The sequence below is a fragment of the Scomber japonicus genome, chromosome 13, assembly GCF_027409825.1.
Source record: "Scomber japonicus isolate fScoJap1 chromosome 13, fScoJap1.pri, whole genome shotgun sequence".
NCBI lineage: Eukaryota > Metazoa > Chordata > Actinopteri > Scombriformes > Scombridae > Scomber > Scomber japonicus.
The window spans coordinates 28,419,703-28,432,387 of NC_070590.1; the positions used below are offsets into that span (position 1 = coordinate 28,419,703).

Consider the following 12,685-nt stretch of genomic DNA (forward strand, 5'->3'; position numbering starts at 1 on the left):
GTGTTGATCCTTTGGAGAAATTACAACTTGTTAAAAAAAATCTTTGGTTGTACTTATTAGACTGTAAGCCTCTCTTGATAAGAGCTCCAAATGTTAAAGTCATATCAGATTATATATCCCCTTCCCATCTTATTGATTTATTCCATTTTTGGGGCCTTTAGTTGTACTTAGCATGCCAAGATTAAAGCTTCTATTACAGTCTGAAAAATGTGCATTTTTAATATTTGAGTCTTGGATTACATAGAAGATCATTTGTGTGACCTTTATGAGACGAAACAAGAGCAAACAAGTCATCAATAAATCCAAAATCCCATGTAGGGAATTAAACCTGATACATGGGAGTACACTGATGCTCTTTTAAAGTCTTGTAGTGTTGGATGGATGTTTGCTGGTGCTGTTTCTCCTGTGACCTGTCAGTGATATTGTACACAGGGGAGATTATGAGTTGATCACCTCGCTGACCTTTTTTTGTTTCTTGGCTCAAATGGACAGGAAGTGAACAAAGTAAGGGCATCACCTAACACTGTGATAGTATCAAATGTAACAAGGTGAAATGTCCCTTTTCTCTTTATATCTTCCATTCTCCTCTATGTGAAGAGTTTAGAGTTGTGTGAAGCAGGATATTTAACCCTTTTTTTAATAAGCCTGCAGCATATTACTGAGACATGACGTGTGTGTGTGTGTGTGTGTGTGTGTGTGTGTGTGTGTGTGTGTGTGTGTGTGTGTGTGTGTGTGTGTGTGTGTCTGTGTGTGTGTATCCCGAATGTTTAGAGGATGAGGAGTGGAACAATTGGGAGAAAAATGGCTGAAGTAGCAGTACAAAACCAAGGATGTATTTACAATTTAGATAAAGATCATCTGTAACCAAATCTTAATGTACAAAAAAAACAGGCTTCACTAAATAAAAGGAAGCTGATCTGAAAAAGTTACACACTATTGTTTAACAGCACTAGCTCAGAATGAGTGTGTAATAGCCACAATGCTGCTGAATGGCCCACTGGAACCAAATCTAGCTGTCCTTGGAGCTTTTATGCTGAGGCTGATGGCAAACAAGGCACAGCTGCAGCGATAAGCGGAGGAGGGAGGGAGTACTTTGCTGGAGAGAGGGAAAAATAAAGACAAAAGAACCAAAAAAAAACACATGTAACAGTGTGGTTTCAGCATTATCTTGGATCAGCGTGTGCAGCTTATGGTATACTGCAGTGCTATCAAATGTTTTTATATTCCTTGACCATTGTATAACTACACGTTATAATCATTTTGCCTGCTGTACTGACTTCCATGAAGTAGAAAAATCATAAATAATACAGAACTCCTGCTTGCGCATTGTGCAGTGAAGGCACACAGGTCAGATTCACAATACATGTTTTTACAGACTCGGACCAAAAGTTAGTTCCAAAAAATATATGATCATACTTCACAAACTAAATAGAGAACTAGTTTATATAAAACATGGTATACGTACACAACTGTCAACTCAATCATATGATCTGTTGTTGCAAATGTCAAGGTTTTCAAGATTTTAAACAGCTCAATAGTTGTTTTTTTTCTTCATTTTTGTTGCAGCTTCATGATTCTACCTGCTTTGAAAAATACAGAATACATTTAAAATGTTCAGCAAGACAGTCCCTCGGTGCGCTGCGGGATGCATTACATTTTAATTTTGCACAAACCTTAAAAAAATCTGCTGTGTGAAAACTCTGCAGCAGGGATGAAAAGATAGGCTGACAAGAATGCAGAGAGAGGAAGAAGAGACTTTGGGGACGGAAAGCGGGAGAATAAACTCTGTGAAGGTCTACGAGAGTATTGCAAGAACATGTTTTTCTCAGTAGTTCTTACTTTTCTTCTTTTCATTTGTAAGGAGCACATTCATATCACACTGCCATTTAATTTGTTGGCTGACTGGATATGTTGTGAATGCGAGCCACGCTACATGGGATTTAAATGATGCACTCTCCTCCATATGAAATCAACTAGATATTACTTTCACCAGTCACCAGTTACATGTCATGATTAGAGATGGAATTTTAAACTATGACAAAACACACTATTTTATCAGCGCATCCAGATACACACAGAGCAACACATTTCCCTGATAGGCCCACATCTAAAGCACCTTTTGTGCCTTTTAATTGGATTCGTGTTACAGCATCAGAGTTTGTGTCATCCTGAAACACTTCTGACATAGATCACCCGACATTTGACTACAACATGACAGAGATAAAATGACTTTGGGATTTCCGACCATTAATGTCTCTCCTGATGGATTCTTTTTTTAAAAACATAAGAAAAATGAATCAAAGGGTTTTGTGGTGTTAAGTGGCTGTCATAAAAAAGAAAGCCTGAAAGCAGCTTATTGGTGATGAGTTCATGTTTGGCATATGTTGTCATGCATAAAACATTGGATTTCCTAATTGTATAACCACAGAGAACTAAAACAGAAACTTAATTGCTTATTTTTTAGAACTCAGGCCAGTCTGACAGTGCACGATTTTCTTAATGTGTGTGGAAAAAGTACAGAGCATTTTCTAGTCCACTTTGAAACATTCGCTTGTTATTAGAGGGTCTCTAAATTCAAATTATAATCAGTGTATTTTTAAGATCACAAAAAAGAAAGAAAAAACCAGAACACTGTGGCCAAGAGCAGTAATCCTGACATTCAAACGTCTTTGCCTGAGCTTTATTTATTTCTTTATTTTCTCTTTTCAAAAGGATGTGACACCCTGGGTGCTGTTTTTGTGAATCAGTGGTGCACACAGCACCCAGGGCAGTCACATGGCACTGTGTGACAGGGTGTGACATCTTACTGTTTAGTAGAAAAACTTGCAACTTCACCGCTGCACAGTTGGGGGGATGAGGGGGAATTAAGAGGAGAGCTTCATCAATAGGTCAGGTCAGGCTTGACTAACTGAAACGCCTCTGCCTTTTATTTTGAAACAGTGTGATATCTGTGCAGCAGCAACCCTGTCTCCTTGAAATGATGTTTCGTCTATATAGCACTAAATTGCAACAAGGAATGCACTTTGAAGGAAACATAATGCTGCTTGAATTACATTTCCTGTCAACATAATGAGAAAATGTTGATACTGAAATGTATCAGAGATAAATGTCTGCTCCAACTGTACAGTATGTGCTAGTATTAACTAATAACTCATAACTCATTTTTATGGTTATACTTAAGTCCTGGCAGCATTAATTAAGGCTAGGGAACATCACAGTCTTGATTAAACGTAGAAAATGTCTGCAGTGACGTTCACTAACCTCAACCAAAGTGCTTTTGTTGCCTAAACCTAACCACACAGAGGACTGAAGGTGTGAACTCTGCTCTGTGGTTTTAAAGTTCTGCTTTTGTTTGCATTAGAAGAAAAATATTGCTCTTGAAACTTATTCTATCAGTGATCACATTTGTCTTTGAATAATTAGGAAAACAACTAAGTTTCATATTTCAATCAGGAGAGACAAGTGAATGAGAAAAGAACGCTGTTTATTATATAAGTCCAATGAGATAGACAGACTCTATGAGGACATCATTCCAGAACAGCTGTGAGATAGATAGATGTTTGGTGAGATGGATGAGATGATGGCCAAAAAGATGGGACTGTTGATCCTGCAGAAACTAGTCTGACAACAGCTGTATGTCACACCAGAGCAGAGAGACAGACAGACATATTTAAAAAGACTACGGCTAATGAAAGTGTGGCATTGTCCTATTGGATAACATGAGTGACAGGTGACAACTGAAACTCTAACTTTGCCCCCTGAACATTGACAGCCCTAACCCTAACCAGGAAATAAGTGAGCATGCTTGAGAGAGAGTAAAACAGGGAGGAGTTATATCTTAGAGAAAGTTCAGTCAGGAAGCTTTTGTTCATATTAGGCATAGTTGATGTTAACTCCTCCTTGTATCACTCTCTCTCCTTCATGTTGAGTTAAGTGAATTGCTTTTGGTGGTATTTTTGTGTGTGTATCAGCTTTGCATTGTATTCTCCAGCATACCAGAAAACACATCTCATCTACTTCATGTACTGTTTTAACATATTTTAGTGAGAATGAAACCATAAATGAAGTAACCTTAGAATATGTTGCCATGTTGACCTGCCCTGCACTACAGAGTGATGGTTTGATTAAACCATTAATCAATAATGTGTGACAGAAAGTATTGACGTGAACATTATGATGTTTGTTTTGTTGTTTTTTCAGATTAATGATGGCTGCTGTCATTTCATCCATCAGGACATTCTAGTCTGTCTATTCTTCATCTTAAATTCACTGTTTTGTAGTTTGTGAACTGTATTCATTCAGTTTTTTTCTCTTTGTAAAATGCTTTGGAACATTTCCTTGAAATGTCCCAGCCAGCATGTCCATGTGGGCCCCTTAAGGGGGTTAAATTTGGGCTGCAATATGGGTCCCATGTGGGTTTGTCCACAGTTTCCTTGGTGGCCCCACAAGTGTTTGCCCATGTGGGCTTCAAGTGGGTTCTGACTGGGTTTCAGATGGGGCCCAACTGAGTGAGTTACACATGTGCGGCCTATGTTTCTGAAACAATATGGGGGCCATGCAGAATGCCCTGTTAATGCCCATGCCTGCTTAGCCCACGTGCAATGTTGGGTGTAACCAGTTACAATGTACAGTAACGTTATCTACAGTCAGTAATCACATTACAGTTACTAAACACAGAAATGTGGTGTTACTTGCATTAAATTAGTTCTTCAATTATTTTGCATAAATTGGTTGAATTAAAAAATGATCAAAAGTGCTTTTCATGCACACTTGGAACACAACTGCCTGACTTCTGATGCTAACACAAAGCTAATAGCGAAACACTGATGGACCTGCAGTGATGGCCAGACTCGGTGCAGACCCCAACCAAGCAGCCAAAGCTTGTGTGTTGCTCGTTAATCTCCGTCTTTCAGAAACAAACTCAGTAAAGTACTGATAATAGTGAACGGACGGCCGTCATAAGACAGGAAAACTGCAGTGAGCTATCTGGACCGATGTTGACATGGTAACGCTATCTAGTGCCCTCTTGTAGAGTCTCTTTAGGCCAGTCTAGTGCTGAAACACGTTGTCTTTATGTTATTTTGAGGCAGTTATTATTTGTACAACATGGTGTTATGATGGTCAAGACTCATATTATTTGAATCTGTTCCACATGGACATGCTGGCTGGGGTGCTATAGTGTATGATTATTATTGTTTGAAAACATAATTGAAATATTGTACAATATATTACACTTGATAAGACACACATGGTTCCAGTGAAGATTTGTGTAGGCTGGAGTTTGAACAGGTTAGTCTCAATGAGAGCTGCTGACAAATGTTCAACATATTAATTAGCAAAATCCTAATAAGTTAATAACAGCTCCTTTATTCATTCATCTGAAATGGAATTTAGTCGGCTATAATGTTTTGCCCTTCGCTAAAAGCTAGATTTTCATGTTCAATTTCCTCCTCTGTGAACTGTTTTCAGCATACTAATTCAGCTGGCACACACAAAGACTGGAAACAAATGCTTTCAGCTTCTTTAATGGTGTGAGCTGGGTTGCATTATCTGTGGAGGAAGACAAAATTATACTGAAGGACTTTCTCACCAAGATGCTGTCAGCTGTCACACTGAATGGATGCTTGTTATTTTTCAAAGTAAAATGTAAAGCTTCTTTATGCTCAATTAAATATCAGCTAAGGGATCCGTAGGAGAAAATAAAGATAGATGTTGAAATATATACTTTTAGGCTGCATGTGCAAAAAGCCAGATAATAATGATAAAGTTACAAGAGGCCAGCACTGCTACCAATCTCCAGTCAGCTCATCAATGCAATAAACACACGGCTGAATGTGTGGACCTGTAAATACAAGGGAATTTAAAAGAGCCGACTATCTTGGCCAGCATATGTGGAGCTTTTCTCATGCTGATCACAAGGTAATATTATTTACGCAGCAGCATTGTTCTCTGCCATGTGGTTTCACTTCAGTGCCGCTGTCATTACTTTGAACTGGATCCTGGAACATAAGATGCATCGGGTCCCATATGAAGCTCTGCCTTTGAACTGAGAAAGCGTGGCAGTTTGAAGGCAGGTGTCACCGCTTGTGCCTTCCACCAGCCAGTGGGAAAACTAACCTAGTTTATTTCCACCACACCAAAGCACAAGCAGCCACCCTGAAGTGTTTTATCACACTTCCCAGACTGGATCGTTTGAATCTCTCTCTTGTTTCTTGCTCTTGGAGTTGGGTGTGCCTCTGAATTAACAATAACCACTGACAAGAACACTGAATGTAACCAAGATATCTGTCATGGACGTCTATTGTTCTGCGATGAGATGGCAGATTGGAAACCTCGCTGACAGTGATTCCTTTGATGTTTCAGTTGCATAGTAATTTGTTATGAAAGAAGAGTTAGCATCTATTATAGATTTGGTGAATGTTGGCACTGGAGCACAGGCTTTGATGTTGATGATGTCAAAGGTTCAGGCTCCCCCCCCTAAAACGAAGCGTCTTTTCTTTCCTTCACATTCTTTTCATTCATATCTAATACACTTTTTTGGGTTTAATTGAATTTTTTTTTTAGTGGTATTTTCAGTGTTTCCTGAAGGCCACACTGATGCTTTGCTTCACAGTGAAGCTCTGCTGCTCTGCTGAGTACTGTTAAAATTGTTCAAAAATCAGCAGGCTCCATCTGTCTATTTAGATGGAGTTAGATTTGAAATGGCTGACTATGGGAATGTATTAGGTTGTATTACTAAGTTCCCAATCTGAGGGAACAGAAGAAGCTCACACACTGCTCCCAAAAAGGTATTTTATATTCAAATGAAAAGCAACATCTAGAAAAAATAATTATCCACCTATAATTAGTATATCACTGGTTACAAAATAGCACCTATGATTTCATCGACACTGAACACTGCATCTCTTAGTCCAATACTGTGTCCTTGGGCAAGATACTTAACCTCCACTAACCACTTAACCTGGTCAAAAAGACTAGAAAAGTGCTATATAAGTACTGTCCATTTAACACTTACCTTTACATTCATTAACAGAACAAGAACCTTTTATTCAAACCAAATATTACTTCCTTATAGACAGCTATGAGCAGCCACTGGACGCAGCTGATTCATTATAATGTCACCAGTGATCAATCAGAATAGATCACGTACAAAACTCACACTGATATTTAACTACTTCAAACATGAATGCAAACCACAAACACACATTTTAAATCAGAATCTCCAACTCTTTGCTCAATCATTTTCAGTGCCTAAATCCAGTCAGTCTCTCTTTTCATATTGCTCTATTCAAATAGTGACCGCTATAGTTACTGGTTGCTTGTACTGTATATACAGTATAGTGCATACCCACATTTACAATACCCAACTTTAAAAATAAACTTAAGAGATGGATTAAAAATAACCAAAACTGTAACCATAACTAACCTGCACTGTGATGTATCTGTATGTCTAACGCCTTGTATGTCTGTCTGTTTTTAACAATCTGTTGTTTTAATTGTGCTGATTTGTCCCTCTGTTCATTCTGTTGTTGTTTTTTTGTGTTTGTTTTTTTTGTTTTTACTTTTATTTTTATGTATTACTCTTTCTTTCTCTCTGTCCTGACCTGTCAAGGGACAACAGATGAAAACTAGCTATCTTAGCTAATTCCGGTGCATTTACATTTTAATTTGAAATGTACAAATTAATGTACACTGTCCCTTTTTGAATAAATAAACTGACAATGAAACTGAAACTACCCAATGAAGTGGTGAATATTAACTCCATATTGACCCAATCCAACATTAAAATAGGTTTCAAAACAAACAGTAAAGGTACTTCTATTGCATTATTAGGGCCCGAGCGCTGACCAGCGCCAAGCCCTATTGTATCTGTAAACCCACATGCATGGGGTGGCAAGGGCCCATTCATCGCTGCTTTCAACTTTAATTATTATTATTATCTTAACAATTTGAGTGAAATGTTAAAAATGCACATGGTATTTGGTTTGTCTCCCTGTGGCTTTAATGACAGCATGCACTCCATCAGTTTGTGTTAAACCTGATGAACCATGTTCTAAAGAGCTTTCTTCAAGTGCCCACATAAATGTTGAAGGGGGGTGAGGTCAGGTGACTGTGGAGAAAAGTCCAAAACCACCAGACTTCATACACTGTGGTATCGTTCTCGTTTCTATTTCTTACACACATCCTTCTCTTACTGCCATCAATCTCTCTATTTTCCCTTCATCCACTGTGAAATGCTGCTATTTCTCAGCCCACCCCCAAGCATTTAGATTTGTTTCCCTCCTGAGAAGTGGTTTAGAAATTACTACTTGTCCTCTGAGACCACAACAAGACAACCTTTAAAAAAAAAAAAAAAAACTTACCTTTGCTGATTGGAGTCTTGGTTGTTTTATTTAGCAAGTTCTGTATCTGTGATGAAGTTGCTTTTCTATCTCTCAGGGAACTATGCTTGATGTATTGATCTTCTGATGGCGTGGTCACTTTTGGTCTGCCTGATCGTGCTTTGGGTACAACTGATCCAGTTTCGGCAAAGTGTTTTAGAGTTCTATTCATGCACCCTTAGAAAGCTTTAGTTTATCCTTGATTTGATGCTGCTTTTTGCCTCAAATAACAATTTGATGTCTGACACTGCCACTTGAGGCACAGCTATGTATAACAGGTGAACACTGGACGACACTGAAAGTTCATTTACTTGAACGAGCCACTGATGAGTGTATCAAATCCACCTGAGTGTCATCTGATTGCATGCTTCAGTGGAGGGATACATCAACAACCTTTTGCATACTTCTATATACTTTAACTCATACATAGTGTTCAGGTCAAATTTGACCTATTTTGACATTTTCACAGTTGTAAAAACACCTCAAATGTCTGAAATTTGATATACTTGTATATTTGCTACAAATGTTGTCTATTGAGGCTGTTCTGGGTCAAATGATCTCTGTATCTATTGCCATGTGTTTTAGTGAAATGAATAGTTCATAGTTTTAATAAGATTTCTTTTTATGATGTAGCAGTGAAGACTGATGGCTCTAATGGTTCTACAATAAAGCCCACACTTCCATAAACACTTTACATTAAATACATTTCCATCATTATTGCTATGTTATATTTTCATGTCTTAGGTTAAATAGGACATGATATTGTGTGATAGGAGCTAAAAAATACACTCTCTCTGCTCTCTGAAACATGAATCAAGGTTTAATCACATTTATTGATCAGTCAGATCCACTATTGATCCACAAATTTATTCATTTGGTATAGACACTTTACATGAGAGGATTATTAAACCAGGTCGAAATTGACCCCGAACATACTGTGAGGGTGAAGAATATGAATAGTATGTAAGGGTTAATAAATACAAAACTTGAAATGGAGATTTTCTATACTGTACTACCACAGTAATGTCCTCCAGACATTGCACTATAGCATTGTCTGACTTGAGAATGGCCAAAAATGTATAATTCATATTCTGTCAGACAACAATGTACAGTATGGCAACAGTGCTGACTAAAGCATCATGTTCTTGTGCTCTGCAGATAACAACACATTGTTGCACTTCTTGCCTTATATCTGCTCCTTTCTTTGTGTGAATGAAGCACATTCACCAGCAGAATGATGGTCGCCATTAGAAAAAGAAAAATGCCATTAAATACAATCACATCAGTAGAGCTCTAGTGTTAAATAAACACCCAGAAAAAGCATCCTTTTCCTCTTTGGACGGCTTCTAGATTCCATTTTCTAATTAATTACTGGCTGCAGCACCTTGGCCGTGCCGACATGAAGAGTGACGTGTCCCCGGGCCCCCAGTCACATCTACCAGCAGCCCCGGTGGCAGGGGAGCTATGTTTTTAATCACCTGGCCACTGGCATTATCAAGCTGGAGGACCTGTCACCTGCTCTGCACACAGATGCTTGTTCATTCATCTCTGCCCGAGGTCAGTGCGGCTGAGAAAGTGGCGCCTGCTGTGTCCTCACTCCACAGCTCTTCACCCCCTCCTCTATTTAGAGCCTCTTAAAGGCGACAGATGTTTGCATTTTTACCCTCAACGAATCATTACCGCATCAGTTCTGTGGCATTAATCTAATTGCTGTAAACAGAGGACAAGCGTCGGGTAGCCTCTTCGCTGTATTTTTGCCATCATGCAGGTTTAGAGGGAAATATATTGGATCGCTTCACAACAATCCTAAGGGGATCTGGTTCATGGGACACATTAGACACTGGTTCTGCTTTGCACATAATACCCTACATTATTCTTCTCACAGATTCCACTGTTGTTTTAAATTCACATTGGGGGACATTTTTGTTTGCTTTTGTGCAACAAATGTGTTAAATGTGGTCTTCATACTGAGAAACACAAAACACTACAGGATCCCAAAAGATCCTACGTTCTATATTACCTCATCTGTTACAAAGCTCCACACAGCTTACTGGTGCAAGCCAACATAGCTGGAGGACAGTGGCAAAAATATGCCACAGAATATGGACAATAGGCAGTGGTGAAACCAGACCCTGGACCCTGGACTTTTAACAGACCACATTTCACAAAAAAGAGACAAACATAGCAATACACATTATAGCCAGAGCCCTGTCACATGGTGGTCCAGCATATTAAAGGCTTGTTTGCCATTACAGGCTTCACAACACACAGAGGTGATTTTAGAAAAGCAATCACACAAAGATAATGTCACTCAATTTAAATATGACATGGAAACAATTACTATATTATTTTGTGAAAATAAATGAAACAAGGAAATTACATTGGCTTATTTCATATATTCCCCAATGCTCCAGCAGCTTCTGGTACATTTATAATTCCATGCAGCAACAAGAACTTGATGGATGCAAAATTAAACATCAGATGGCTTGTGTAACATCCATCTCTCTTTGTCAAGCACCAGCAAAACTGTTTGCCACATCATCACGTGCAATTTGGTAAGATGTTGAACTTTTATCAACTTTCACCATTCTGCTTTAAAAGGAGCACCATGCTGCTCTTTCTCACAGGTGAACATTTTGTGTCCATTTCCTGAGCTTGCTTTGTGATTACTTTGGTAAAGTAGCAGAGGAGCCTGCTGCTAGTAAAATGTTACAATTAAGCAGAAAGAAGAAGGCAGGGAAAACAAAATGCTTTAAGAGTAACTTAACAACCCTCCATGACAATGTTGGTTTTGCTGACCCCCACTTTTTTTGTCTCACCTTACGGCAGTGATGTAGGATGTGTCAACTCAGTACACAGAGAGACATCACTATAACGCTGCTTTTCAGTCAGGTGTTGAGTTCAAAATGTTTTTTTAGTTTATAGTGTATATGTTTCTCCTCTGAAACTCATATTCAGTTCAGCTAATAGCAAATCTAGATGTTGCCTCTGTCAAATTGAATATGAAAGTTAATAGAGATATTAACTATATAACTAATCACTAACTACGTTTGTAGTTGTAATGTAATGTAGTTGTAATGACAATAAATATGGTAGTTTTTTTAATGGCGTCAGGAAGTGACTGCCTGGATGTCAGTATTACATCAAAATACAACTGTACGTCATTTGTAAAACATAATATATTCAGTTATCAGTGGAAAAGAGAAAGACAAGAGGGTTTGTGTGAAACTCAGTCTGCTTTCATGTACTTTGTGTGTGTGTGTGTGTGTGTGTGTGTGTGTGTGTGTGTGTGTGTGTGTGTGTGTGTGTGTGTGTGTGTGTGTGTTCATAGTATTTACATGTGCACTGTAAGTACTGTGCACCACATGAGCATACAGATGTTATTTTTCTACTTTATTTGTTGGGATAAGGGCATTTGTTATAAAATAGCCAGAAAACATTAAAGGGTTAATATTACAGCTGAACTCATCACTGATCTCGGTAATTTTATGGAATGAATGTTGCATGTAATTGTCTTTCTCATAATACAATTCATTTTGTCATCAGTTCTGCTTGTGTAATCCTGTTTTGTGAATAGGTACATCCATTATGTTTATACATCTGAAGAGAAATGGAGCAGTGGTAATTATCTAAATGCAGGCTACACATTTCATATCATTTTAGAAATTTGCGATTCAGGTTTTATTCATTTACCTGAATCACCAGTTTTGAGATCCTGGTGAAGAAAATTCTGCTGTGAACTAGGCTCCATGTCAACGTCTACTGAAAGATTTTGGGTGGCATTTAGAGAACCAGGCTGCACACAGTGCCTGAAATGAACCAATTGAGCCGAATTTAGCAATGCATGCTAATTGAATCGCTAAATTCAAAAGGTCAATGGGATGCAGAGTAGCATATCACTCCAGCTCTGATCCCCTGGCGCACACCACACATTATAGTCACATTATTCATTACTTTTTATTTGTGTGAACAATGTGAAAAACACATCATTTTCCATGGTACCATTTTCTATCATTGTTTAATTATTTTTGAATGTATTCAATTTGAATAAATTACTATGTGTGAGTATTCTTTAAGTATTTAAAATGTGTTTGACTAGAATAGAGCAAGTGAACACTAGTGTATTAAGTCTGTCGGGTCACCATGACAACTGCTCACAATTTTATATAGAGAAATCTAATTCTAATCATGACTCAAATTAGGCCCAGTATTATATGTTTTTTTTTATTAACAACAGATACCAGAATTTTACATAACAGGATGTGGATGGATGGATAGATGGATAGATAGATAGATAGAACTTT

The 12,685-nt window shown here is 38.1% G+C and overlaps 1 protein-coding gene across 1 annotated transcript in view; it reads left to right on the plus strand.

Annotated features, from left to right (window-relative positions):
- opcml (opioid binding protein/cell adhesion molecule-like) overlaps positions 1-12,685 on the plus strand; it is a 223,730-nt gene that overhangs the window by 138,724 nt on the left and 72,321 nt on the right. The window lies entirely within an intron of this gene.